We start from the raw sequence: 26,839 nt of genomic DNA on the forward strand, positions 1-26,839 counted from the left end.
ACTTGTTCACTCACCTCGGGTAAGCAGTAATTGGCTCTTGCTGAGCACCTATATGCAATGTGCCTTTTCTCTTTCAAATATCTGAAGTTCAAAACCTTAAAAGGGTTTAGTATTGGCTGATTCTTTATGACAGCCCCCCTCCCAATAGCAAAAAATGGGGTGGTCTAGACAAGAGTGATTATTCATTTTGTGCTCTCCTGCCTTGAATACTCTGTACAGTATTCAAAATTTCAACACTTGAAAAAAGCCATATGGTGGAAATCCAGGGATGGGTGGAGCTTACAAAGTAATTTTTATCACATACAAAATACTTAGCTTCATTATTCATATTCACTCATACGTGTTCTGCTTCACTCTCTAACCTACTTTGTAAATACCATTACTCTCTCACTTATATGAAGTGGAAACAGACTGCTCAATTTCTATCAGGAATGTAGCAAAAGAGATGGGACAGGACTTTATAATTTTCCCTTTCCTCATGGAATTCTTAGATTACATAAGGGGAGGAATGAAGTTCCTAGTTCTTTTCCCTCCAACTTCACTAGATTTTCCCTTTCTAAAGTTGTCTTTACATGCACAACCTTGTCTCCCACAATGAGGTGTGCTACAAAATGAGGCAGAAAATGTTTCATTACTTCACTACAGAAATAGTATAAAGGCAAAGGTACCACTGACTGTTAGGTCCAGTCGCGGACAACTCTGGGGTTGCGGTGCTCATTTCACTCTATAGGTCGAGGGAGCCGGTGTTTGTCCACAGACAGCTTCCAGGACATGTGGCCAGCATGACTAAGCCGCTTCTGGCGAACCAAAGCAGTGCACGGAAATGCTGTTTACCTTCTCGCTGGAGCGGTACCTATTTATCTACTTGCACTTTGACGTGCTTTCGGACTGCTAGGTGGGCAGGAGCAGGGACCAAACAATGGGAGCTCACCCCATCATGGGGATTCGAACCACCGACCTTCTGATCAGCAAGCCCTAGGCTCTGTGGTTTAGACCACAGCGCCACCCGTGTCCCACAGGAATAGTATAGCCAGGTGAAAAAGTGAAGACCGCATTTCTCATGGTGTGTAGAGGCAAATGGAATGATACCTTTTCCTTGCATTCTCATTTGTCACTTAAGTGAAGGTGATCTTGCCTCCCTCCAATCATTCTAGCCATCAGTCTCCTCACAGCTGCACCTGTTCATTTATAGCTGCCAAAACCATTGGAGACTCATCTAACTCAGACTGAATGAATGCTTTATCCAGAATCCAATTTCTAGTTTAACTCTAAATTTTCCTGACAACCCAGCTTAAAGGAAAGGCAATTAGCAGACCCATGATACCAATGTGTTTTGGTTCGAATTGTTACTGCAGTCACTGCAGAATTCACTTCTCTTGAGTATACTCCTCAGTGCATGAAGTCAAGTACTAACAACAGAAAGTGCTGTTGACACCTTCAACATACTTGGTCAATGAATGCATGCACCTGCAGGACCTACCCTCCATACATTCAGTAGAGTGTATTAATAATGCTTTTGTAGGTGCACTGTCTGTTTCGCAGGGGCCTAAAAAAAGCTCAACAACTTTGGTTGGCCCTTATGCATGCTCACTTCATCAAATCTGGCCCTCTTTAAAAAAAGTTTGGGGCCCCCTGGCCTACACAGAAAATGAGAACAGGGTTATATATGTCCCAGTGTTATCTCATCATCATTACAACTTTGGCTGAAGACTTGCCAAAGCATGAGAAAATAGTTTAGGGAAAAGTGCATAAATCAAAGGGTTTTTTTGTTTTTTAAAAGAATCTTGCGTACATTTCTTGATCATTAGCAAAGATAGCAGTAACATACCTGCTGATTTCACATTCTTACCCATGAAATTTTACTTTTTCTATTATTTATTTATTATTTTAAATATCATACAATGATATATGTTATTTATTTTAATCAGATTAGATTTGACAAGAACATTCATTAGGATGTGTAAGGGGACTGAGATACATGAGATAGTATCAGCCAGTATGGTTTGTTGTTAATTACTATTTGTAAAAGTATTTTTATAAACTTAAAACAAATTTGTTAATACTTAAAAAGGTAACTCCTCAATCCTCAAAACTTGCCAAAATTGAGTAATGTCATATGTATTTTTGTCCAAATTTTCATATCAGTCCCAGAATATGTTGCCTTAATCAGAGCAAATACTTCCATCATGATATCAGTTATGGGCAGGTTCTATTATATAGCTAATAGTAATAAGAAACAAAAAGTCATCCAGGCAGTAGTCCATCAACTGTAGCTGAATGAACTGTAGCAGAACCCTTTTTATCAAACCAGTACAACCAAAAGAAAAACAAGAGTGCTTATATTAACTAAAGTGGATATTTGATATGTACATTTAAAGCTTAATCCAGTCCTATGATGGGTGTAGTACCTGTATTAGATCCCTATAGGGTAGGGGTGGAAAGTCTCTGGCCTTCCAAGTGCTGATGGACTACAATTCCTATTATCACTGACCACTGGCTATGTTGGCTGGTGCTGATGGGAGTTGGAGTTCAATAATACATGTAGAGCCACAGGTTCCTCACCCCTGCTTTAGGGCAAAAATAAGACACCTGCCCTCCTGCCTCCCATTTCCATGCTCCACAGTTTCCTATTTCTATGGTACTCATGTATACCAAGAGGGGGGGGGAGACCAGAGGTCTCCTGCTTGTGGGGATTCTTCTGAATAAACACTGCACACACCAAGTATGATTAGATCAAACCATTGCTTTATTCTGTATTTTTATCCGTAGGAAATTAATGAGCATTTAAACTTCATTTCTACACTAAACCATAATCCAATTACATATCAGTACTGTATCACTGCCTGTCAGAATATTTTGAATGTGTTTGACCTAGTATTGTCAATGCTCAGTTTGACAGAAAGCTGAAAACTTATACAAGACACTGACATTTTTTCCTTGAAAAAGTCCTCTCCAAAGCAAATTACTTTTGTTTTAAAGCAAGGCTCTGCCCTTTATTTCCCAACCACCACCCACTCTTCCAAATAAACAAGTGAGACAATGTTTCATAGGAATTTTAATTGTTTCCATAACTCTCATTGTCTGCCAAAAACCACTTAATATGAGATAGCTGAGGGAGGACACACAAATACGTGCACGTAATTGTGTAATGAATGAAAGAACACGAGCAGTTTCAAACTTCTGCTTCAGTTAATCTTAGTTTGAAAAAGAAAAATAGACACAAAAAAATGTGGAGCATCATTTAAGATGCTCATCCCTGGACTCATATTCATAGAATCATAGAGTTGGAAGAGACCACAAGGGCCATCGAGTCCAACCCCCTGCCAAGCAGGAAACACCATCAGAGCACTCCTGACATATGGTTGCCAAGCCTCTGCTTAAAGACCTCCAAAGAAGGAGACTCCACCACACTCCTTGGCAGCAAATTCCACTGTCGAACAGCTCTTACTGTCAGGAAGTTCTTCCTAATGTTTAGGTGGAATCTTTTTTCTTGTAGTTTGGAACCATTGCTCCGTGTCCGCTTCTCTGGAGCAGCAGAAAACAACCTTTCTCCCTCCTCTATGTGACATCCTTTTATATATTTGAACATGGCTATCATATCACCCCTTAACCTCCTCTTCTCCAGGCTAAACATGCCCAGCTCCCTTAGCCGTTCCTCATAAGGCATCGTTTCCAGGCCTTTGACCATTTTGGTTGCCTCCTCTGGACACATTCCAGTTTGTCAGTGTCCTTCTTGAACTGTGGTGCCCAGAACTGGACACAGTACTCCAGGTGAGGTCTGACCAGAGCAGAATACAGTGGCACTATTACTTCCCTTGATCTAGATGCTATACTCCTATTGATGCAGCCCAGAATTGCATTGGCTTTTTTAGCTGCCACGTCACACTGTTGGCTCATGTCAAGTTTGTGGTCAACCAAGACTCCTAGATCCTTTTCACATGTACTGCTCTCAAGCCAGGTGTCACCCATCTTGTATTTGTGCCTCTCATTTTTTTTGCCCAAGTGCAATACTTTACATTTCTCCCTGTTAAAATTCATCTTGTTTGTTTTGGCCCAGTTCTCTAATCTGTCAAGGTCGTTTTGAAATGTGATCCTGTCCTCTGGGGTGTTAGCCACCCCTCCCAGTTTGGTGTCATCTGCAAATTTGATCAGGATGTCCTTGAGTCCATCATCCAAGTCACTGATAAAGATGTTGAATAAGACCGGGCCCAAGACAGAACCCTGTGGCACCCCACTAGTCACTCTTCTCCAGGATGAAGAGGAACCATTGATGAGCACCCTTTGGGTTCGGTCAGTCAGCCAGTTACAAATCCACTGAGGGGTAGCATAGTCAAGTCCGCATTTTACCAGCTTCTTTACAAGAATATCATGGGGCACCTTGTCAAATGCCTTGCTGAAATCAAGGTAGGCTACATCCACTGCGTTCCCTTCATCTACCAGGCTTGTAATTCTGTCAAAAAATGAGATCAGGTTAGTCTGACATGACTTATTTTTCAGAAATCCATGCTGACTATTGGTGATCACAGCATTCCTTTCTAGGTGCTCACAGACTGTTTGCTTAATGATCTGCTCCAGAATCTTCCCTGGTATTGATGTCAGACTGACTGGGCGGTAATTATTTGGGTCCTCTCTTTTCCCCTTTTTGAAAATAGGGACAACATTTGCCCTCCTCCAGTCTGCCGGGACTTCGCCTGTTCTCCAGGAATTCTCAAAGATGACTGCCAGTGGTTCTGAGATCACATCTGCCAGTTCTTTTAATACTCTTGGATGCAGTTCATCTGGCCCTGGAGACTTGAATACATCTAAACTAGCCAAGTATTCTTGTACTATCTCCTTAGTTATTCTGGGCTGTGTTTCCTCTGCTGAATCATTTGCTCCAAATTCTTCAGGTCGGGCATTGTTTTCTTTATCGGAGAAGACTGAGGCAAAGAAGGCATTGAGGAGTTCAGCCCTTTCTGTGTCCCCTGTTTGCATTTCACCATCTTCTCCTCTGAGTGACCCCACTGTTTCTTTGTTCTTCCTTTTGCTATGAACATACCCATAAAAGCCTTTTTTGTTGTTTTTAACCTCTCTGGCAAGCCTGCGTTCATTCTGTGCTTTAGCTTTTCTGACTTTGTGTCTACACGTGCTGGCTATTTGTTTGAATTCCTCTTTGGTGGTTTCCCCCCTTTTCCATTGTTTGTACACATCCTTTTTTAATCTTAACTCAGTTAAAAGTTCTTTAGATAGCCACCCTGGCTTCTTTAGGCACCTTCCATGTTTTCGTCTCACTGGTATTGCCTGAAGTTGTGCTTTTACTATCTCCCTCTTAACAAACTCCCAGCCATCATGAACTCCCTTTCCTTTTAGTATTACTGTCCATGGGATCTCACCCAGCACTTCCCTAAGTTTTATGAAGTCGGCTTTCTTAAAATCAAGAAATTGAGTCCTAGTATGCTTGGCTGCTCCTTTCCGCTGTATAGTAAACTTCAGAAGAGCATGATCACTCGCGCCTAATGATCCTTCCACTTCTACCCCACTAACCAGGTCATCAACATTGGTTAGGACCAGATCTAAAATGGCTGTTCCTCTTGTTGCTTCTCCCACTTTCTGGACAACAAAGTTGTCTGCAAGGCCAGTGAGGAATCTGTTTGACCTTATGCTCTTGGCTGAGTTTGACATCCAGCAAATATCCGGGTAATTGAAGTCCCCCATTACTACTATCTCCCTTCCTTTTGTATTCAGAATGTCAAATGCTGGTGGTCACGATGCTTTGGCAGGACGGTAAAGTAGTGTGGGACTGAAATGGAGTTGTGGATTATCTTAGACTCGTTACACTGAGACAGCATCCTCTAGAGTCAATATTCCTATTAAACTAGCCTACAAAATTATAGACTCTGAAAGTAGTCAGGTTATGGCAAGTATAATATTAAAATAAAATGCTCAAGAAAGTAAAACTATGCTCAAAATAAAAGACAAAACACATACAAAATCATCAGTTTAGCCAATCTAGGACAACATTGCTTCCAGATTTCAAAGAGGTAAAACTCCTGTTTATCTATACACATCCCAAGTATAGCTGATTCTTCTAAGGCAATATTTACCGTATTTTTCACCCTATAGGGCGCACTGGCCCTTAGGACGCACCTTGGTTTTTTGGGGGAAATGAATAAAAAAAAATTATTTCCCCCCCCCCCCAGCTGCAAGGCTGGGGTGGGGGAAGCCTGAGCTTCCCCCGACCCCAGCCCCCAGAACAGGCTGCTATCCGCAAGCCTGGCGAGCCTGGTGGCAACTCCCACCAGGCTTGCAAGGCTTGCGGACACCTGCGCGAAGCACGGGGAGCCCTGTGCTTCGGGCTGCAGGCTGCTGCCCGCAAGCCTTGCGAGCCCGGCAGCAACTCCCGCCGGGCTCGCAAGGCTTGCGGATAGCTTCCTGAAGCCTGGAGAGCGAGAGGGGTCGGTGTGCACCGACGCTTCTCGCTCTCCAGGCTTCAGCGAAAGCCTGCATTCGCCCCATAGGACGCACACACATTTCCGCTTCATTTTTGGAGGGGAAAAAGTGTGTCCTATAGGGCGAAAAATACGGTACTTAGAATTTTGACAGTCCTGTTCTATGTGTTGTGTATTTGAAGGTCACACTGAACTCAATTGGCTTACATCCAAGTAAGCATGCATTGAGTTGAAACAGAAAGCTCAATATAGACCACCCTATTCTTGGTGGTACTTCCCCATCACCACCACAATTCCCTACAGTTTTCTTTCTCACTGAAACATTAACTTCAGTGTTTTTAAAAATCCATCCTCTATTATTTTTCAGTCATGCCACTGTGATAATTCTTGCTTTCTACCTTTCTCCTGTACTTTTCCACTGAAGTATATAAGCTGGGGAGAATAAAGAAGGTGAGGATAAATAGGGATGGGGAGTGACGGCACAGCAAGCTCCTCTAGGTGGTATGAAGCAATATCAAGTCCTTAAGAGTTTTAGTGTTTTTCACTTGTAGCTCCTTGGTGGACAGTGGAGTTTGGTCGATACAGTGGCTAAGAATGGACTGAATGAAACTATCGTCATGAAACTGAACTGTGGTTCAAAACACTTAGCATTTGCTTCTAAATTTGTCTGCTGATAGCCATGCGATTGCAGAGCTTGGCAGGGATGGACAACAGGCAACCCAGAGTGCAGAATCAGACAATCAGTCCATACTTGCAGGCACTCTTGCTACATTCCAGGTACTAGATGACTTCAACAGTGATATAAAGCCACATGATTTAGACACAGGCAGGAAGCTACAGGTACCTTGCCATAAACAAATACCAATGAAATAGGAAACCAGCAGGCTGAGTCTTGGGTGAGTAGCACTGAGGCCACTCTTCTAGTGTGTGGAGTCTGCTACAAAGTGGCCTCTTTAATTTCCACCACTGTAACCAAGGTATTTCTTCCAATAAACTAAGAAATATGTGGGTGGAGACAAAGTACTGTTAACACTGCAGTTTGCCTCTGGACATTAGCAGTAAACCATTAGGTTAACTGTCACACCTTTCAAATGTTAGAAATTGTTCTTGAATGCAGTTGATGATTTGTGATATGACGAAAGAGCAAGATTTGACATGATTTTGACAAAACAGCAATTCTGATCATTATAAAAATATGTACTTTTCTGTCTAAATCAACCTTTTGGGATTTATCTCAATGTTACCAATGGTTAAAAGCAATAAAAACAACAGTCAGCTTTGTAGGTGATTATTTTCCTTAATTGCAGGGAAATAAGCTTCACGCACTAGAGGTTCTTAATTTTCAAAGTGTTGCAAACATAGACTTAATTTTTTCCAAAATAATTGCCTATCTCATATTGAGCTTTCAAAATTAGTATATTTGCAGGAGGTATTTAAATCCAAGTCTATAATATTTGTAACTTTAGACTACTACTGCTGGAAATGTCCATGCTGCTTTCAGGTCTAAAAACTTGCCTTTCACAGCTGCAAAGGAAATGACAAGAGAAGAAAAACACAGGCAGCAGAGATCAGCAATTAATTCCATCCACAATTGGCCAGATGTTTGCTCAAGGAGGAATCAGTCTGTTTCCTTTAGGGGCTGTTGCCACTGAAAACTGATCTTGTGCTTTCAGAGACACAAACTGTTTGTAACATGTTAGGAATGCATACTGGATCACATAGAGATGAAGAAATAAAATCCAGATCGGGCTGTCTGCAGCGTGTGTTACATATCTCGACTAAGAGGATCAAGTTATTCTATCCCCTCCCTTCCCCCACTCTCTTGATAACAATGGACAACTGCCAGCTCAGTCAGATTAAGTACCCAGAGTGGCCGCAGTTGTGCTTTACTGGCAAAAGAAAGGTGAAACATTCTTAGGGCTCTATCTTTTGTGGCATGTTAAAGTCATCCAAGGCATTATGTATTTTAGGAGGTGCTGGCCAAACAAACAGAATCAATGGCACACACTATTACTTGTGCTAGCTGGTTTCATGAAACTACTTTGAACAGCGCAACATATCTGGTCAGGAAAAACACAAGGTAAATTTTAGTTCTCAGTGGTATGCTGAACATATAACTAACTACAGGAGCTTTCCACATTCTGTATCCCTACACTGTGACATAAAAGCAGAAGCTTATCCAGAAAAACAGGTAAAGCAAAGTGTGTGCATTTTACCAAATAGCGCACCACCCCCTAGTAGCTGCAGGCAGCCGTTCAGCCCACAATTTCTCACATGCATTGCATCTTACAAGAACATGCATTTAACATGCCCCCGCTCAGATTGCTATCCCACGTAGCTCATGTACTAACCTTCAGTTAATGATTACCGGTAAAATAAACCCATGCATACAGTTGTTCAAAGGCAGTGTACTGTCCAATTCATATGCTCCTGAACTTCAATTATTCATAGTCAATCAATCATGCCCTAAATATACTCAGATTAAACAACACCATATCTGATTTTGGTTATACAAACTCTGAAGATGAGGTGCTGCCTTCTGCACACTCTCTTAAGTGAAAAAATGCTTCTGGTATCTTGCCAGCTCAAATTAGCACAAACAAATACTACAGCACATGCCAGACCTATGCCAAAATGAATCACAGAGCAATACACATGCTTTGTATATTTAAATAGTACAGGTGTCTGTCGATGCCAATGTTACGTAGTACTTAAGTGAGGAAGAAATATGGGATCAACTCACAATCAAGAGGTGTTTGTGGTTAGTGTTCTAAGGAAGGTATTTGGTTAGCACTCAAGGAGTTTTAAACTGTTTTTAAAAGCTTTCAGTGAATTGTTTTAGTATTGATATGTTTAATCCTTTTGAGAAAGGTGCAATATATAAGAAATAATAATAGTGGCCACTTCACACGATCAGGTGCACCTGATTTAAAACCCCAGGTATTTGAAGGAAAGTCCTGTGTTGATGAATATGCAGAGATACATATATGTTTTACCTTAGTAACAGAACAGCTAGCTGTTTAATACATATGTCCCTTGTCAGTACGAACACAAACCTTTAAATAGCTGTGCAAACTGATCATTCTGATTAATGGTATCTCTTCTCTAGAATAGATAATGGATTTCAGTATTCCTCTTGCGGCTGCTAATTGCCTTTCTGAAGTGTACATCAAAGCAGGAAGCTGCATTCATCACCCTACTTTAGGTGTTAAAAGTTTCTAATATTTCAGAAGCAACATTAGCCATGTTTGCATATAACAATAAGCTGGACTTTAGGGCTCTATTGTAGTTTATTTTGAATGAGCAACATCCCTGTACCCAATTGCCTGCACTTCACTCCTCCCCTGGTGTGAGTGGCTTCCCATTACCACTAAACTAATAAGACACAATCACTAGCCAGCCTTAATCAATGGTTTGTTGGCATGCTGATTTTTGGCTTGTTGGGAAGCAGCAAACCATGACCCCTGGGTTTGGATGAAATGGAACGCCAAGGCTTCCTGCTTAGTGCTGGGGGGAGAGCAAAGCAGGAGCAATTAGGCAGCATGGCTTATCACTGCATGTGCGCACAGCTTGTAACTTCTAAGTACTTTCTGTAGGATTGAGATTCCTCCCCTCCTGCACCTCCGAATCCCTGCTATTAATATTTATTTGCTCGGAATCCTCTTCAGCCTGAAAGGCCTCAAGGGTAACTAACAATCGAAAAGATACAAAATAGAAACACAACAAATTAACTATTAAAACAGTTAACTATTAAACCAAGCCAAAACCAGTATCAAACTCAGTTTAAAAAACCAAGCTGAAACACTAGGATCAAAAAGCCTGTGAAAAGAAAAAGATATCCACCTGTTGCCAAAAAAGACTTTAGATCGGTGCCAGATGAACCTCCGTGGGAAATGTATTGCAAAGACAGGGTGGCACAATTGAAAAGGCTCTGGTCACTACCCATCTTAATTCTAAAGGTCTCAGATGAAGACCTCAACTTCTGGGCATTTTCATGTGGAAACAGGTGGTCTTTAAAACAGAAACGACTGCAAATGCTTTCTGACTTTTAAGGAAGATATGAGAGTTGCACATTTTATAGCTGATCCATTTCTTAACACTAACTACTGCTGACTCAGCAGCAGAAGGCTTACTCAGATCAATTTCCTAGACAGTTATCTTGTTTTCCTTAAGAAATTCCTATCTGCAGCCTGCTAATTCACACTGGACTCTGGGAACCTAAATATACACAAGTTTTCTCTGTACATGCAAGCAGTAGTGAACTTCCTTAGGTATGGATTCATGTTGACAAAACAATGAAGGTCTGGCAGTTATCCATTAACATACTGTATCCCCAAGTGGATGGGGAGAGAGATGGGGTCTTGACATTATTAGCAAATTAAGGCAGTGAAATTAATTCAGTGGTGTGAGTTGAGTCTTCTAGCTTCAATTTATTCCACACTATTCCACACCATGCTATTAGTTTGATATGGGCCATTGGAGCTATTGGTGTGGAGTCTCTTGTTGAATTATAGCAGGGTATGCAGCTGGTTCCTACTCAGGATATCTTCCACTTTACTTAGTGCACATTATATAATTTGTGTTTGATGTATCTGAGCTAATGGAACAGACAAGTTGTTTCATATTTTGTCTACATAGCTTTGTTTTTGTATGTATATGCAAAATGGTTTAAATCCATAATCTTATAATATGAAGCTCAAAGCCACTTTGCTCATTCCCATTACTGCTGTAAAGAGAGAGACCCTGTGCTGAAATCACAGTTGATGTTGGTTCTAATATCCCTGCAGACTAAATCACTAAGTGACAGCTCCCAGCATCATCACATAGTAAAGATGTTGAACAACATGGGGTATAACACTGAGCTCTGTAGGACTCCATAGCATAAACGTCATAGGTTCAAGTAATAGTCTGCAATAATAGTCCACTGACCAAGAATCCTAACACACAAATTTTCTATGGGCTTACTAAGAGTTTACTAAACTTGACAAGACACACTTTACACAAACTTTAGAGAGGAGAGAGGTGGGAAGGATGAGCTATAGGAAAAGAAATAAGATATGTTGATATGGTTAAGAGTGTCAGGATAAAACAGTAGCTCTGGAGTCATTATGAGTTATTCTAGAATGGGAGGCCATGAGTAAGGGATTGGGATCATATTGAAGACAAACATGAGCATAGCTGAGCTATTCAAAAGTAAATGTAAAGGTAAAGGGACCACTGACCATTAGGTCCAGTCGTGGCCGACTCTGGGGCTGCGGCGCTCATCTCGCTTTATTGGCCGAGGGAGCTGGCGTACAGCTTCCGGGTCATGTGGCCAGCAAGACTAAGCCGCTTCTGGCGAACCAGAGCAGCTAACAGAAATGCCATTTACCTTCCCGCCGGAGCGGTACCTATTTATCTACTTGCACTTTGACATGCTTTCGAACTGCTAGGTTGGCAGGAGCAGGAACCGAGCAACGGGAGCTCACCCCGTCGCAGGGATTCGAACTGCCAACCTTCTGATCGGCAAGTCCTAGGCTCTGTGGTTTAACCCACAGCACCACCAGCGTCAAAAGTAGTACAGGGCTATTATTCCTAAACAGTTACCCACTCATTACACTAACCTGGAATCACTGAGATCTTTAGTTAAGCCTAAGTTTATTGCCATAAAAACACTCAAAATACATACTGTCATTCTTTTACAACTAGTTCATCTAACATTTTGACCCTTTTTTCAGTGACCACAAGGGTATTACAAGAAATGTGCACATACCTACACATAAGCTGCAAATGCAGATGGAATGTTTGCTCTCCTTTTAAAAATGGTAACAGGTAAGGGTACACAATTTTGGAAAAAAGGAAATAATAAATAGGTGGACAGGTCTTGCCTGAGCAGCTAGTCAAAATATGTTTATAAAGGCAAATAAACTGACCTATACTGGATCAGAAGCACTGTGCCCCAAAATGGTTGCTTATTTATTTGATTCAATTTATGAATCACTTTCAATAAAATATCTCAGAGATTTCACAATAAAAATGTCAACAATTAAAACAATTACATGTGCAAAAGCAATAAAATTAATTCCATATATAAAACACTTAGTGGTGCACCCAAGGTTTCACTATCAATTCAGCTTAATTTATTTCCAAACTCTGATATAGACAGCATAAAACCAGAACAGAAAGGAAATGGGATGAAAAAAATTGCAACTTTTCAGAGGAAAAACCTCAGCAACTGTGAGGCATCCAGCAGTGACTAAATCCAAAGAATAAAGCTTACAAAAATGACATCAGTTTCAGCTGGCATGCCAATATACTTCACTAGCATGCCAATATACTTCACTAGCACAAATAATAAAATTCTTAATAACATATCATTTTTTTAAAGCCACATGCATATTTCAAATCCTCATGTTATTAAAACTGCACAATGAGGTTGATAAAATTGCTTGAGAATATATTTATACAGTCTCTTTTTGGAATATGTTTGCAACAGATATGTTTGCAATAAAAGTATATCAAAATGTTGCGAAGAACAAAAATGATATCCATTGACGATTTACAACTCTGCTGGTTAAAAAGTGAAGGCTTGTGGGATAAAAGTTTGTTTCCCAACAGTTACTTTTCATTTCAACGTTCCAACAAGTTTATAAAAACAAGAGAGAACCTATTGTTTTAAGTTTGTCTGAGTTGGTTCCTTCTAAGATAGCAAAGCAGGAGGCAAGAGCTTAGAATTAAGTGCTGCAACATTAGGGTGAATATTTTCTTACAACCCTTTATTCTGGTTTATTTCAAACCTAATTTGAGAATTCTTGTATGACAGCAAAATATAACTCCCCACCCCACCCTGGTCACTTGCAAAACTAAAGAAAGATTTCATGAAAAGGTTAAGAAAAAAACACGTCTCAGAAACTAAACATGCAATTCTCTTAAACCTGAACCACCCTACAACTGAACGTGCAAGGGAAAGAACAGATTGTGATGCTTACCTTAAATGAGGCCCCTAGAACTGAACTGGAAAACACCATCCATGTTGGGGGAGAGAGGAGAAAAACAGCAACATTTCAACTCCCACCAGAACTCACTCCTGCATAATTTATTTTAAAAGCCATAGCCAAGTTTTTCTTACCCATAAGTGCAATCAAGAACTTTACATTAACCTTCTCCTTTTTGTGTTGTATGAAACCACTTTATCTCATAGCCCAGGAATCTGACAGGGAAAGCGATATGGAAATTTATCTGCTGCCAGAAAACGGCCTTCATGCTTGCGTATGGTACTGGAAAGAGGAGGGACCGTTGGGCAGATAAGGAAGAGCATTTTAACACTCTGCAGACGCTGTAAGTAAAATAACAGCTACTTGATATATTTTAAAACACAAGATTTGTTTTCAAAAGGTATTCCTTAAGATACTTTCTAGGCAAATTCATTAATCTGCCCAGAAAGTATCTTTAGGAAACTCCCTATTTAGATACTTGTGAGGTAATAAGATTGTACAAAGTCGTGTGGAGTTAAGAGTCAGTTAAGAGTTAAGAGTAAATTTGGTATATTTGTCATCAAACAAATGTAGATTAACCTAATTAAATTTTGCAGGCTGGCTCATAGTAAGCCTCATGGACAAGGATGTTGACAATTTGAATCTGTGTCAAAAAGTTCATATTCTGGTGCAGGAAAACCAAAATGTGACACTAAAGTTATGCAAACACAGTTGAGGGCAGTAGCTATGTATTTCTTTATTTTAGTCCCACCTTGCATTATGTAGTCCTATATGTCTTCCTTTAAAACATAGGTTTAAGCTCTGTTAGTAAAAAATGGAATACAAAAGATTTTTGGAATAATGAACGTAACACAACAGAGATGGTATATAGGTTGAGACAAAAACAAACCTATCTTTATAGAAGGGTCCTAATAGTGTTACTCTGCCAATGTTCTTGTTCAGCTGACTTGAGTTAGCTTTTCTATGCTAACTGAAAATGGCAAATCCTCATTTTACTGGTATTAGGATTTATATGGATTTTTAGCCTGCCCCATTATAAAAGCTCAGGACAGATTTGAAAACAAATACCTTCTCCAACAAAATGGATTAAAAACAGACAACAGAACTGAAGTTTGATACACTAAGGGATTCTGCTGTGAATATTTCTCGCTCTATTTTCTGTTATAAGTGCCTACCTATTATTTTGAAGAATGGAAACAAGTTTTTTTTAAAGTGCAGAAGCAAGCGCACAGCAGGTGAACCCAAGTTAACACCAGCGCTTTGTACACTCCCAAACAGCTTCTTGGCAGTTGTTTCAATGAGCTCCAAAATGCAATGTAATAAAATTATTATTACAACAACAACAACAACAACAACAACAACAACAATTTATTTATACCCAACAACAACAAGAATTTATTTATACCCCACCCATCTGGCTGGGCTTCCCCAGCCACTCTAGACAGCTTCTAAAAAAATATTAAAATACCGTAGTACATCAAACATTAAAAGCTTCCCTAAACAGGGCTGCCTTCAGGTGTCTTCTAAAAGTCTGGCAGTTGTTGTTCTCTTTGACATCTGGTGGAAGGGCATTCCACAGGGAGGGCGCCACTACCGAGAAGGCCCTCTGCCTGGTTCCCTGTAACTTGGCTTCTCGCAGTGAGGGAACAGCCAGAAGGCCCTCGGTGCTGCTCCTTCAGGTATACTGGACCGAGGCCATTTAGGGCTTTAAAGGTCAGCACCAACACTTTGAATTGTGCTCAGAAATGTACTGGGAGCCAATGTAGGTCTTTCAAGACTGGTGTTATATGGTCTCGGCGGCCACTCCCAGTCACCAGTCTGTTACTGCTTAAGAGGAGGTAGAAGGGCTGCACTGCACTAACATTCCCCCTCTACCTCCTGGTTTGCAGCAGCAGCAAGAACAACAATGGTATGTGAGCACTGATAAAGCACTGCTGGCTTTCATCATTTCCAAAACTTTAATTTAATTTGTTCAGATGGAGTGTTAAAGTCATTACTGTACAGGATGCAAGTAAACACTATTTTAATCTACAAATGTCATGAATTCACACTCCTTCTTAAGTTAATTTTTAACTGGGAACTACCACGTTGCTTGAAGATAATATTCACATATTGTTTGCACTAGCATCTGGGCAGCATTCCAATATGTCATCATTTTAGTAAAAACTATAGTTTGATATATTAGCACAATCAGCAATGAAGAGTGGCTGGGAAAGAGAGAGAAGAGACACAAAGCCATTTCCTTGCATGTTACAGCGCACAGTTGTGAACACTCAGGCAAAATCTTACTAAATCTTACTAAAGAGTTTCCTGTGATCAACAGGAAAAAGAAGTTACAGGAAAAAAGAAGCTACAGTGAAAACAGTACTTCTTTCCTTTCCAGAGTAGATAACACCATTAGCACATCCTGTTTTTACTGTGGTATCTGAAGTAAAGTAAAGCAAATCATAGGAATCATACATAACTGTAGCAAATATACAGCAAGCACACCTTGGGACAGTATGATACTTAAGAGTGTTGGACTAGTACTGGGGAGATTTGGGTTCTGATCCCTATTCTGCCATGATGTTCCCTGGGTGATCTTGGACCTGTCATTATATCATAGGATTGTTATGAGAACAAACAGACAGAGCACAGAGAACGATGTGTGTTGTTTTGAGACTGCTGGTGGCAGGGTAGGATATCAAAGCAAACCAACAATATAGGAGAAAAAAATACCATTGCTATTCACAAGTAATAATTCAAGATCCCACACATCACAGAATCAGTTCTAAAAATCTCTAATGTATATCTGTCAAGAGAGGGCCATAAGATTTCTGACTGGGATTTGATGAAAGATTTAGAAGACTCAAAAGAAGGCAACCCAGACACACAATTAGGAAAAAAAGTATCCAATGGAAAACAGAACTTATCTGAAGATTCTTTCACTTCACTTGAAGGTACTTAAGTTCTACCTCTTAATCATAAACTGAGTTCCACATACAACAGATTCTGATTCCCAGACCTCTTTAAGATAGCACATCACAATTTTGAGCACATTAACACACAGTACTGTTTTCCAACTTTTTGTCTACATGTTCAGCAATGTCCTTTGCAGTTCTGATAAAATTTGCCTAAGATCAGAATGAAGAACAAAATGTTAGATTGTGACTTCTATTAGCCCTAGCCAAGATAGTCAATGGTCAGGGATAATGACAGCTGGTCCAACAATATCTGGAGAGCCAGAATCCTCATCCCTTGCTTAAGAGGACCAGTAGTTCCTGCTTTAAGATAGCATTAATACTTCAACCTGATTCCATTCTGTTCCTTCCTGGATGTTCCAAAAAGTACCATTAACATCCCTGTGTATCTGAATTGCTGGTTTATTTAGGCCTAGTTCCTGCTCCTCCTCTTCCTCACACTCCTCTTGCCCATGCTAATCCCCTTCCACTTTTCTCATTTCCTTTTTGTTTTGTTTTAACAATGCATTAGTGGTGGCAGCACTGGTGGTCTCTCTCTTTCCCCTCTCTACCTTGCTCAGAGGAAATGCCAAGAGGATTGTCACTCAGAGCCCAGTCTTCTGAATACGTTGGCCAGGAACCCCTGTGCTGCCACCACTTTGCTGCAGGTGCTGGACATTTTGTGTAAATCTAGTTAGTTACAAGTTTAAAAACAGAGCTAGGCAAGAGAGAGGAGAAGGTGGAAGAGCTCACTGGAGCCTCACTGGGTGGGTGGCCCGCAAGCAACCAGCAAGCAAAGAGCCCAGAGGACACCAATTCACTGTCCACGCTTCCAGAGACAATTGTCTCAGCTTGGCTCGTGGAAGTGCTGGCCCTGTGTTTATTTATTCATTCTAAGTGTTTATATTCCCACGCTAGCAAAAATTCACAGGGCAGCTTGCAAATCAAAATACCAGACAATTTAAAAGACATACATCAAACAGAACCAATATTAACATGAATTAGGAGCATACAATCATTTGGCAGAGATTTAAAAACTAGATTGGACCTTAACAGATTTAAAAGCATGAGAGAAATAAAATGATTTCTGTCTTGTGCCAAAATGATACGAAGTTCAAGCTACTCTGGGGACATGGTTTTAAAGATGCAGGGGGCACCACTGAAAAGGTCCTCTGTGATAATCTTTTGCTACATCTCACCTGTGGTGGCATCAGAGAAGGATTTAAGATGGTGGTCTTATTGGATAGGCATAAATGGAGACAAGTAATATCTAAACTATGGACAGCACACAGAGCAGGGGCTCCAAATCATTTTCCTAGTTGCCACTTCACATATTACACATTTCTAAAACAGACCTCAGGTTCAAGCACATAATGGCATGCAGTTTTCCATGTGCACAATCTATGCAGAGCCTGTGTTCATACTGTAAAAGACACATACACAAATGCACCAGTGACACATAAGGATGTTCACACAGGATATATGCTGTTTCCTACACAGACAATTGTGTTGAAAATGTGTTGTGCTCAGCTACAGAATTTTATTTTTGTTCAGAAGCTAAGTGTTCCAACTTCTGATCTAAAGTGAAAGCTTACTAGATATTTGGGTTTTACTGCTCTTAATATTTGCTGTGATTTTTTGGCTAACAAGCTCAACCAAGGTTGTGGAAACCAAATGACAAGCCCTGACTCAACATTCGAGGAACATTAATTCAAACAAATCTCCCTGGATAATTGCCATGTATATGAAGACTTCTGCAGTCATGCAGGTGGGGGGATAATTCTCAGATTGCCTTCTTCCACACTGGCTTGCTAGGTTCAGATAAATTGACGGGCGGAAGAAAATAACCATTTGCTGTTTGGAGACAGTTGTGTGTTACTAATCAGTTTCAGTTCCAGGGTGACAATTCCCATCAAATTCCTCTTCCTTTGGGATATGGGAAATTCGCCTTTGAAATCTTTTTAGGGAATGAGCCATGACAGCTGGAGAGAAAGTGTCATGGACAACTGACAAACTGCTGCATAGCTGGGACAAGTCATATGCACGAACAGATTTTACCCAGGTGAACTGGAGAGTTCTACAAATAGTAAATTTGACTGAATTCAGTCTACACTCAGCCTCTGACAGATTACCCCGAGGGAAAGTAATCCTAAAGAGAAAGTAGGTTGCTCACCCTTTGACTAGGGCAAAGCCAAGGTCATGCAGAACCAAATGAGATAATTTATGTAAGAAAGAGAATAATAATTCCCACCCACCCCCAATAATCAGGTAGGGTATACCTGATTTGCTTTTCAGCTAAATTTTGACAACAAAAAACAACCTATGCAGTTGACTGAAATTCATACACCACTACCCCAGCCATTGGTTCAGCTGCTTATGCATTATAAACTGTTTTATTAACTGCTCAGAAGTTTTAAAATTTGTAGACACACAACGTCTAGTGACAGATGGTTAGTAGAAAGGGGTGCAGAGAAGAGAAGAGGCAGCACTATCAACAGTTAGTTATCTGTTCTACTGAGTTACTGTGCTTGGGTAAATAGACAGAGATAAATAAGGTATAGCAAAAATAAAAAATAGCAGCAATGTCAATTATGTTAACAATATCCATATGGGATGGGAAAAGCACTGGAGCCAGATGGACTTATTGCAATTTATTATAAAAAGTTTCAGGATGCACTTATAGAACCACTTAAGGACACCATTAACAGAATTCTGGTGATGGGAGTACCAGCTTCAAGGAAAGACGCATTCATTACTCTGATCCCCAAACAATACAGTGATTTAACATAGACTAAAAATTACAGACCTATTTCATTACTGAACTGTGACTATAAACTATTTGCTACAATCCTGGCTATTAGACTGAAAACGACATGTGACTAAGTCAGTCCGCAGATTCCAGGCCAGGTTTTTACCAGGCTGACAAATGAAAGACAATGTAAGAAATGTAATCAATTTAATAAAGTACCTAGAAGTAAGAAACAGGCTGTGTTAAATCTTTCTAGATGCAGAGAAAGCTTTTGACAATAGTTCATGATCATTTATGATTAAGGTTTTAGAGAAAATGGAAACAGGTAAGTCTTTCCTAGCAGGAGTTAAAGCAATCTATACTGATCAATCTGCAAATATATTAGTAAACAACATTCTTTCAGACCAATGCCAAGTAGAAAAAGGAATGAGACAAGGCTGTCCCCATCTCCACTGTTTATTATGAGTTTGAAATATTGCTTCAGAATATAAAGTGAAATAGGGAAATTAAAGGTATTGAGGTGGGATGTAGAATCTATAAATTAAGGGCATTTGCTGAAGATGTGTTGTTGACATTAGAACAACCTTTGGAGAGTGTTCCCAAAGCATTAGAAAAATTAAAAGCTTTGGAGAAGAGCTATAGTGTGAGAGCAAGAAGAACATATATTTAAAGAAGAGTGGAAAACGTTTATTGTATATATGGAAAATAACTGTACGCTGGCAGCATTAAGATAAATTAAACACTGTAAATAATATTTGATTGATGTAAAAGTGGAAAACTGATTTGAATGGTTATAGTAAAATATGCAGGAATGTATGATATGAAGAATGAACCGTGGAAGGAGAAGAATGGAAGTAATTGGATCTTTTAAAGTTTCCAAATGTTTTTTTGAAATGTAAAATTGAAAACTTAATAAATTATGGAACTCCCCCCCCCCAATATCCATATAGAGTTGGCGTTAAATTCACCAATAATTTTCAGAAGTACTAACAATCTTTGTTAATGGTATAATCTTATTCTTAATCATCCATTAAAAAAATAAACACTCATTTTCTTGCTATTAATTTCCACAAAATCACATTTGTTACCTGGATGTTATTTTCACAGTTCTCTCTCCCTTCTGACCTGCAAACAAAAATAAAGCAAAGCATGTCAGCTCCAGACAGAACTTGCACAGATTGTAAATTTCTGTATAACTTTACATGAGCAAATACAGCCACTCAAAAACACTGTATTTGTTGACTTTTTTAAAAAAAAACAAACAAACAACCAACCAGGTATTCAGAAAAGTGAACTCAACTTCTCTGGCTCCTCAAAACTGGCTGCAGCAGGGATGGACAACTGAAATCAAAAGGACTTCAGCACATTTAACAATATAATGGATTTTAGCCAATGTTTATATGAAGCTTGTTTTTTACGAATCCTTGATTACAAATCAAAATTGCTCTTAGAAAGTAAGGTTAGATAGTGCCTAACTGGACATTCAAAAAGCACCGTAAAATCAGTTTGCCATTGAGTTCTAATTGCCAATACTTCTCAAATCAAATTAGCAGGACACCAAGACAGTAATCTCCTCTCCTCCTGAAGTTTTTCATAAACTGCAAAGAACCCTGAGGAGGAAACAGTCGAATCTCTCACCATTCTGACTTTGCAGAAGGCAGAAGCAGCACAACAGGTTTGTACGGTTTCTGCAAATGGCCTGTCCAAAGAGAAGCAAAGTCCAACCCCTCCCATCCATTTTATAGCACATGCAGAGAACAGTACTTTTGCAGGCTTCGTCCTGGTGGCCGCCATTTACCCCCACAAAACATCCTGGGCATAGCATTCATTCTGACACATTCTGTGGAAAATTATGTCCACCCCCACTCGCAGTCCTCCCCGCTCCCGTCACAGAATGATACAGCGTAGAGGGAAATAGCAATTACCATGAAGCAACCCAAAATAAAATCTCTGCTGCCACCTGTACTGATTTAAGCTTTAAAAATTAAAAATGACATTGGGTGGGATCCAACTAATGAGTCCTGTCAGTGGATGCCCCCACACAAGGACTTGCGCAAAAGGACTTTCCCCTGCATGCCCCTGAAATTGGTGGTGGTGGTGGTGGTGGTGGGGTTCAGGAGATTCCCCAGAACAGTACACAAGAGGAGGGTGGATCAAGCTGCCAGCGGTCTAACTGAAATGCTTGCTCTGATGGAACACTTGACATAGTGTGATGTTGGATTTATTTCACTACAAAACAGAATGAATGCACCAATTTTTGAAGACTTATGTGCCTTACAAATATCCAGAAATACCCAAATTTGCCGCCAGAGAATGGTACGGGAAATCTGGGCACTATCTTTGATTCATTTTTTCTTAACACCATTATCAGGAAAAGAACAGCAAAAATTGTGTAGACTCCCTATGGAAGGGAGAAGTCTTTCCATCTCCTAAGCCCATTATGGAATGAGAATACAAACCATAATTTGCTGTCTCAATCTTACTGCTGTTTTTGCAATATCAGACTGTCAGAAAGTTATTCCTGATATTTAGTCAGAACCCCCTTCCTTGTAATGTGAAGCCCCTGGTTTGGGTCCTAGCCACGGAGCAGGAGAAAGCAACCTTGCTCCATAAGCGACAACCATTTAGAATTTGAAGATTGCTTTCATATCTTCTCTCAGTCTCCTCTTTACCAAGCTAAACATACTCAATTCCCTCAACAGTTCCCCATAAGAATTGGTTTCCAGACCCTTTATCATCTTGATCACCCTCCTCTGCACACCACAAGCTTTCAATGTGCTTCTTAAATTGTGGTGCCCCGAACTGGACACAGTGTTCTCACTGTCTCTAACATACAAAAGTAACCATGTATCAAAGGAGTTACAGTGCAGTACGTTCAAAGTTGCACGACATGCTTTTTTCTGAAGTAAAAAAATATTCTCTCACAGTTATTAGCTTATAATGTTTGATGAAATTAAGGGAAGCATCTCTGGTACAATTCATGACCTTGGGTTATAAAAATAAAGATAAAACTAGAATATGTTAACAAAGCTTGAGGTTGCATACTAATGGCTTAGAAACTAGATTTCTGTGTTTTCTGTGTTTTCTATTTCACCCCCAAGGCATCAAAGGATTTAGAAAAGAGATCCTTAGGGAAATAATTGGGAATTTTTATAGCATGATATTTCCTTATACCACAGGCCACAGGAATGCAAACAGCTTTACCAAGCAGTGATTTCCTCATTGGAAACAACTGACAATAACGCAACAATTCTTCCATCCCTAAATATTGCCAAAGCCTTAAGCACATAGAATGCAAGAAGTATAAAATAATTTTACAAAAATTCTCAGCAGCCAGATGAGTCTCAAGCATCTTAATGGAAATGAAAAGTTAACACAGGAGAGACTTGCATGATAATTCTTATGACACATTTTCACTTTAAAAACAAAGTTTTCCGTGTTGTAATTTATCAGTTACATGGGCCACAGCTACATTTCCTTGCTTCGGTCCAAACAATTCTGTCTTAGCTCACATACAGGATACTAGTGAGGAGCGTCCAGTGCTTACTTTTTAGTAAAAAAATAATAATTGTGGGGTTTTTTAATGGATAGTTTTGTGAGTTTGGACCCAACACACCAAAAACTGCATGGTCACACCAATGTCATGTTTCAGTTTGCCATGTTTATTCAAAATGGCATATGGTGTCCAAACAGTGACCCCCATCCCAACCTCAGGAACCATTGTGCCTAAAAATGGCACCCAGTGTCCAAATGGCAACAAAGACTGTTACGCTACTCGGGAACCATTGTGCCAAGTTTCACAACAATATAATAATAATAATAATAATAATAATAATAATAATAATTTATACCCCGCCCATCTGGCTGAGTTTCCCCAGCCACTCTGCGCTTCTCCCAATCTCTTGATAAGCGTTCAAATATTTAGAAAACAAACAGGAAGACAATCCACTTTCCAAAATATATAATTGAAGAGAATATGCAATCAACTCAACTGAAGTCAACAGAATATTCCTGTTTAGTAGAGCAAGTGGCTTGCTCTAGGACTTGCTCTAGCTTTTGAGTGCTTGCTCTATAGCCATGCAAGCAAAAACACTAGCAAAGACAGATCAAGCCTGGCACTGACTAGATATTAATGCTTGTTAACACCACATTTTCCTTGCTCTGCCATTGGCCCTCCCCTCCCCTCGTATCTCTTGTTTTTTAGACTGTTAGTCTATGCAGAGTCTTAGACACTTTGAGATGTGTACAGCACATGGTTAGTGTAAATGTTCTAGAAGTCAAGTAACCATGCAATTACTCCTTTATGGTATCAGGTCAGGTAAAAAGAAGAAGATTGTTGGACAGCAGCAGTATGTGTCCTGAACTACTTAAGACCCTTTCTACTGATTAACTGATCTATGATACAGCTTTAAAAGGCATTGCTGCTTTTGTTCCAGGTCACCAAGGTGCTGGAATGAATATGTTACTATATAGTTTGGGGCATTCCTATCTTCAAATCTCCAGTAATTACTAGTTTAATACTATTCTGTATTATATCTGTAATGCCTAATAAAGGTCTGGCGAAAGAAAGACTATTTCAAAGTAATATATTCCATCCAGTCATCATTCACCCAGTTTGCCTTCTCATAAGGGGGTCTACATATTCAAACAAGCAAACACCTTACATTTCAGCTGGATAAAATATTCCAATGGCAAAAAGCCCCAACATGAAACTTAAGCACACTATTGATGTATATTTAGGAACTAAGCCAAATGCATAATTTTAATTTGGAATCAGAATATGAGGATATAACATTTAAAAAGACTCCACCAAATCATTACCACATTCCAGTTAATTTGAATTGTTTCAAACATTTAAAAACCTGTCCAAGTTTTAATTTTTGAAAACCATTTCACATATAGAAAGTTTTTAAAGAGGCAAGAGCAGGAAGAACTTTCTGACAGTAAGAGCTGTTCAACAGTGGAATGGTTCCCTTGGAAGGTGGTGGGCTCTCATTCCTTGAGGGTTTTAAAGCAGAGGTTGGATGGCCATCTGTCCTGGATGTTTCAGTTGAGAATCCTGCACCACAGGGGGTTGGACTAGGTGACCCTTGGGGTCCCTTCCAACTCTACAATTCTACGAGGTGGTTTTTTTTTAACTGCATCTGTTTTCTGGGAGAGGGTAGAGGAAGAAGTGGGAAACTTAAAATCACCTCCAGTCAGAATAAAGGTATAATAAAACATGAAAACCTAGTGTGTGGGGTGGGAATCAACCATCAGGTTTAATGTATTTCTACTTTATCACACCTACAAACAAAGCAAAAAAAGGCGCAACATCTGCATTTTTTATATTTATATTTAATAGTAGTAAAATAAATGCTTTGTGTTTTCTTTTCCACAGTCCTTCAGCTCATGTCAGTATTAAATATTTATTCTACTATGTGCCATGATCAACAAAATATTGTATAGCCTTTATTCTACCTAAACTGTGTAGGGCAATCCTATGCATGTCTATGGAGAACAAAGTTCACTGATGCTTACTTTCAGGATAAGTAAGCTCACCATCATAAATCTGACTGACTCAACACACCCAGTTACATTTTTCTTGCTATTGTGAACAGAAAAGAAAGCATAATCCTACAGCTTGCACCTGCTGAGCCTCTCACCATCCAGCAATCTGGCACCAGAAGGTGACAGCAGTAGTCCTGTGATAGCCAATTTACATCTTCTGGCTGCAGCACCAGCTACAAAGCAGAGACAGGGCCACTGCTACAACTTTTCTAACTGTTGTTTGCTTTTATTGAGGGAGAGGAGATGTGTCTGGGAGGAGAGGAGCTGGAGGGGGGGTGGGATTACAGTACGGTGGGAGTATGGTGGGGCAGGCAGGGTAAAGAGCACAAGGCACAGACTGTGAGTGACTGCCATGTGCCAGTCCCTCCTCCTCCTGGGAAACTGTGGTTATCCCATCAGCCAGGACCTCAGATCTGTGGCTGCTGTAAATTCTCCTCAACCTCTCGGCAACTTTCAATACCATCAACCATGGTATCCATCTGGCGAGGCTTGCGTATCTTTAGGCGTTGGGTAAAAACATTACTCTTCTCCCTCACCTTTGGCTAATTAAATAATCTATACAAAATAAAAAAATTCCTTCCAGTAGGTCTTTAAGGTGCTACTGGAAGGAATTTTTTTATTTTGTTTTGACTATGGCAGACCAACACGGCTACCTATCTGTAACTGGAACTAAATAATCTATGTCCTTTTAAACTGAGGAATGGGTATTGTTTTGTTTGTTATTATGGTATGTATTTTTGTGTTTTTATATTGTAAACTCCCCTGTGATCTTCGGATGAAGGGCAATATAGAAATTTTATAAATAATAATAACAACAGTTCACCATCAGGCAAAGTTTCCATTCCTTTCTTAGAAGTTTGCCTAATTAAGGGCTAAGATTTTGGCAGCTCAACAGACAAAAGTATGAGATTATGGGAGGATTTTATAACAGATTTTAAGATTAGTTTAAGATAATTCTTTAGCTGCTTACTCTAAACTTTTGGAATCAACTATACATTATTGTAACAAACTGCAGAGTTATTTCATTTCAGACCTAATACTCAGAGTTAACTCTACTTGCCTTAACAGCTGTCAAGTTCTTTCCAAATGTTTAGTCAAAAAGGGAAGCTGATTCAAAGTGCTTCTAACTGTAAAAAAAAAATCCTTTGGTTTCAAAAGGCACACTTGTTCTTTGTCAAACATATCTACCAGGAACCAAAAGACCTATTACTTTTTCTTTGAGAGACAGATCTCTGTGTTTTATCTTCTGAATTTCAAAAGTGGCTTGCTTGGTGCAGAACATGAGGTGAAAGTCTTACTGGTAATTACATTTGTATAAATAATAATTTCATTTGTATAAATGACTTATATGGCAAGGTACTTTATCTTCATTTGCTACTACCTTTTAAAAGGGAGTATAATTGCTCTCATTTTACAGATGGAAAATCCCAAGTTTTGCCACCCAATGACTGGGAAGGGGATAGAGAAATACATTCATACCAAATTTTCAAGGCCAACTATTCATTTACCAACGCACATTCATTTTTCAAATTAGATTCCTTAAAATAATTAACAACCTACAGGTTATTATAGTATTGCTACAGCTACAAAAGCAAATAGTCTGCTCATTAGTCATGACGATAAATGTATCAAATCATCACAAGTAGTGTTTGGTAATCAGCAGCCCACCTACATAGTGTTAAAAGGTGGGTGCTATACATTGTATTATGCTGTTCTACTAATTGCTTTGATATAGGTTCCAATTTTTTTGCAGTAGTGCTATATTGTCCAATCTCTTTTTCTCTATATACTATATCTGCACTAGATTGTCAACATCCTGTGAACACGGCAGACTACATTGACAGCAGATTGACCAGTAGATATGAAGCTCAAATAAAGGTGTGCACCAGATGGGCATTGCTGCCATGTGAGATTCACTGCATGAGGAGGTGAAGGAAGGAGAGGGATCCAAATGCTCACTATTAACAAGGGCAGAGCAAATGCAGGTGATGCTTCTGTTTTAGCCAACTCCAGCTAGCACTCTCTTCTCTGCTCATATTGAAACTGCAATTGTTTCTCTGCTCTCATACTAGCTGAAGGGTACTACCATCTAGAGATAAAAGCGATTCAGAACCAACAAGGAATACTGATTTAGAAAATTATTTTTGTCTAGCGATCCATTGCCAAATGATTTGCTCATTTACATTAACTTAGAAAAAA

The 26,839-nt window shown here is 39.6% G+C and overlaps 1 protein-coding gene across 8 annotated transcripts in view; it reads right to left on the reverse strand.

Annotated features, from left to right (window-relative positions):
- Nucleotides 1-26,839, reverse strand: part of ADD3 (adducin 3) — a 101,610-nt gene that overhangs the window by 42,225 nt on the left and 32,546 nt on the right. For 5 of the 8 annotated variants that reach the window (XM_079976086.1, XM_079976088.1, XM_079976085.1 and 2 more), the window contains one exon: nt 20,179-20,215. The gene's annotated coding sequence lies outside the window, so the exon portion shown is untranslated. Of the gene's footprint in view, nt 1-13,396; nt 13,422-20,178; nt 20,216-26,839 lie in introns of all 8 variants that reach the window. The other 3 variants (XM_079976089.1, XM_079976091.1, XM_079976090.1) reach the window with 1 other exon arrangement.

Source organism: Podarcis cretensis (genome assembly GCF_951804945.1).
Source record: "Podarcis cretensis genome assembly, chromosome: 5".
NCBI classification, from domain to species: domain Eukaryota; kingdom Metazoa; phylum Chordata; class Lepidosauria; order Squamata; family Lacertidae; genus Podarcis; species Podarcis cretensis.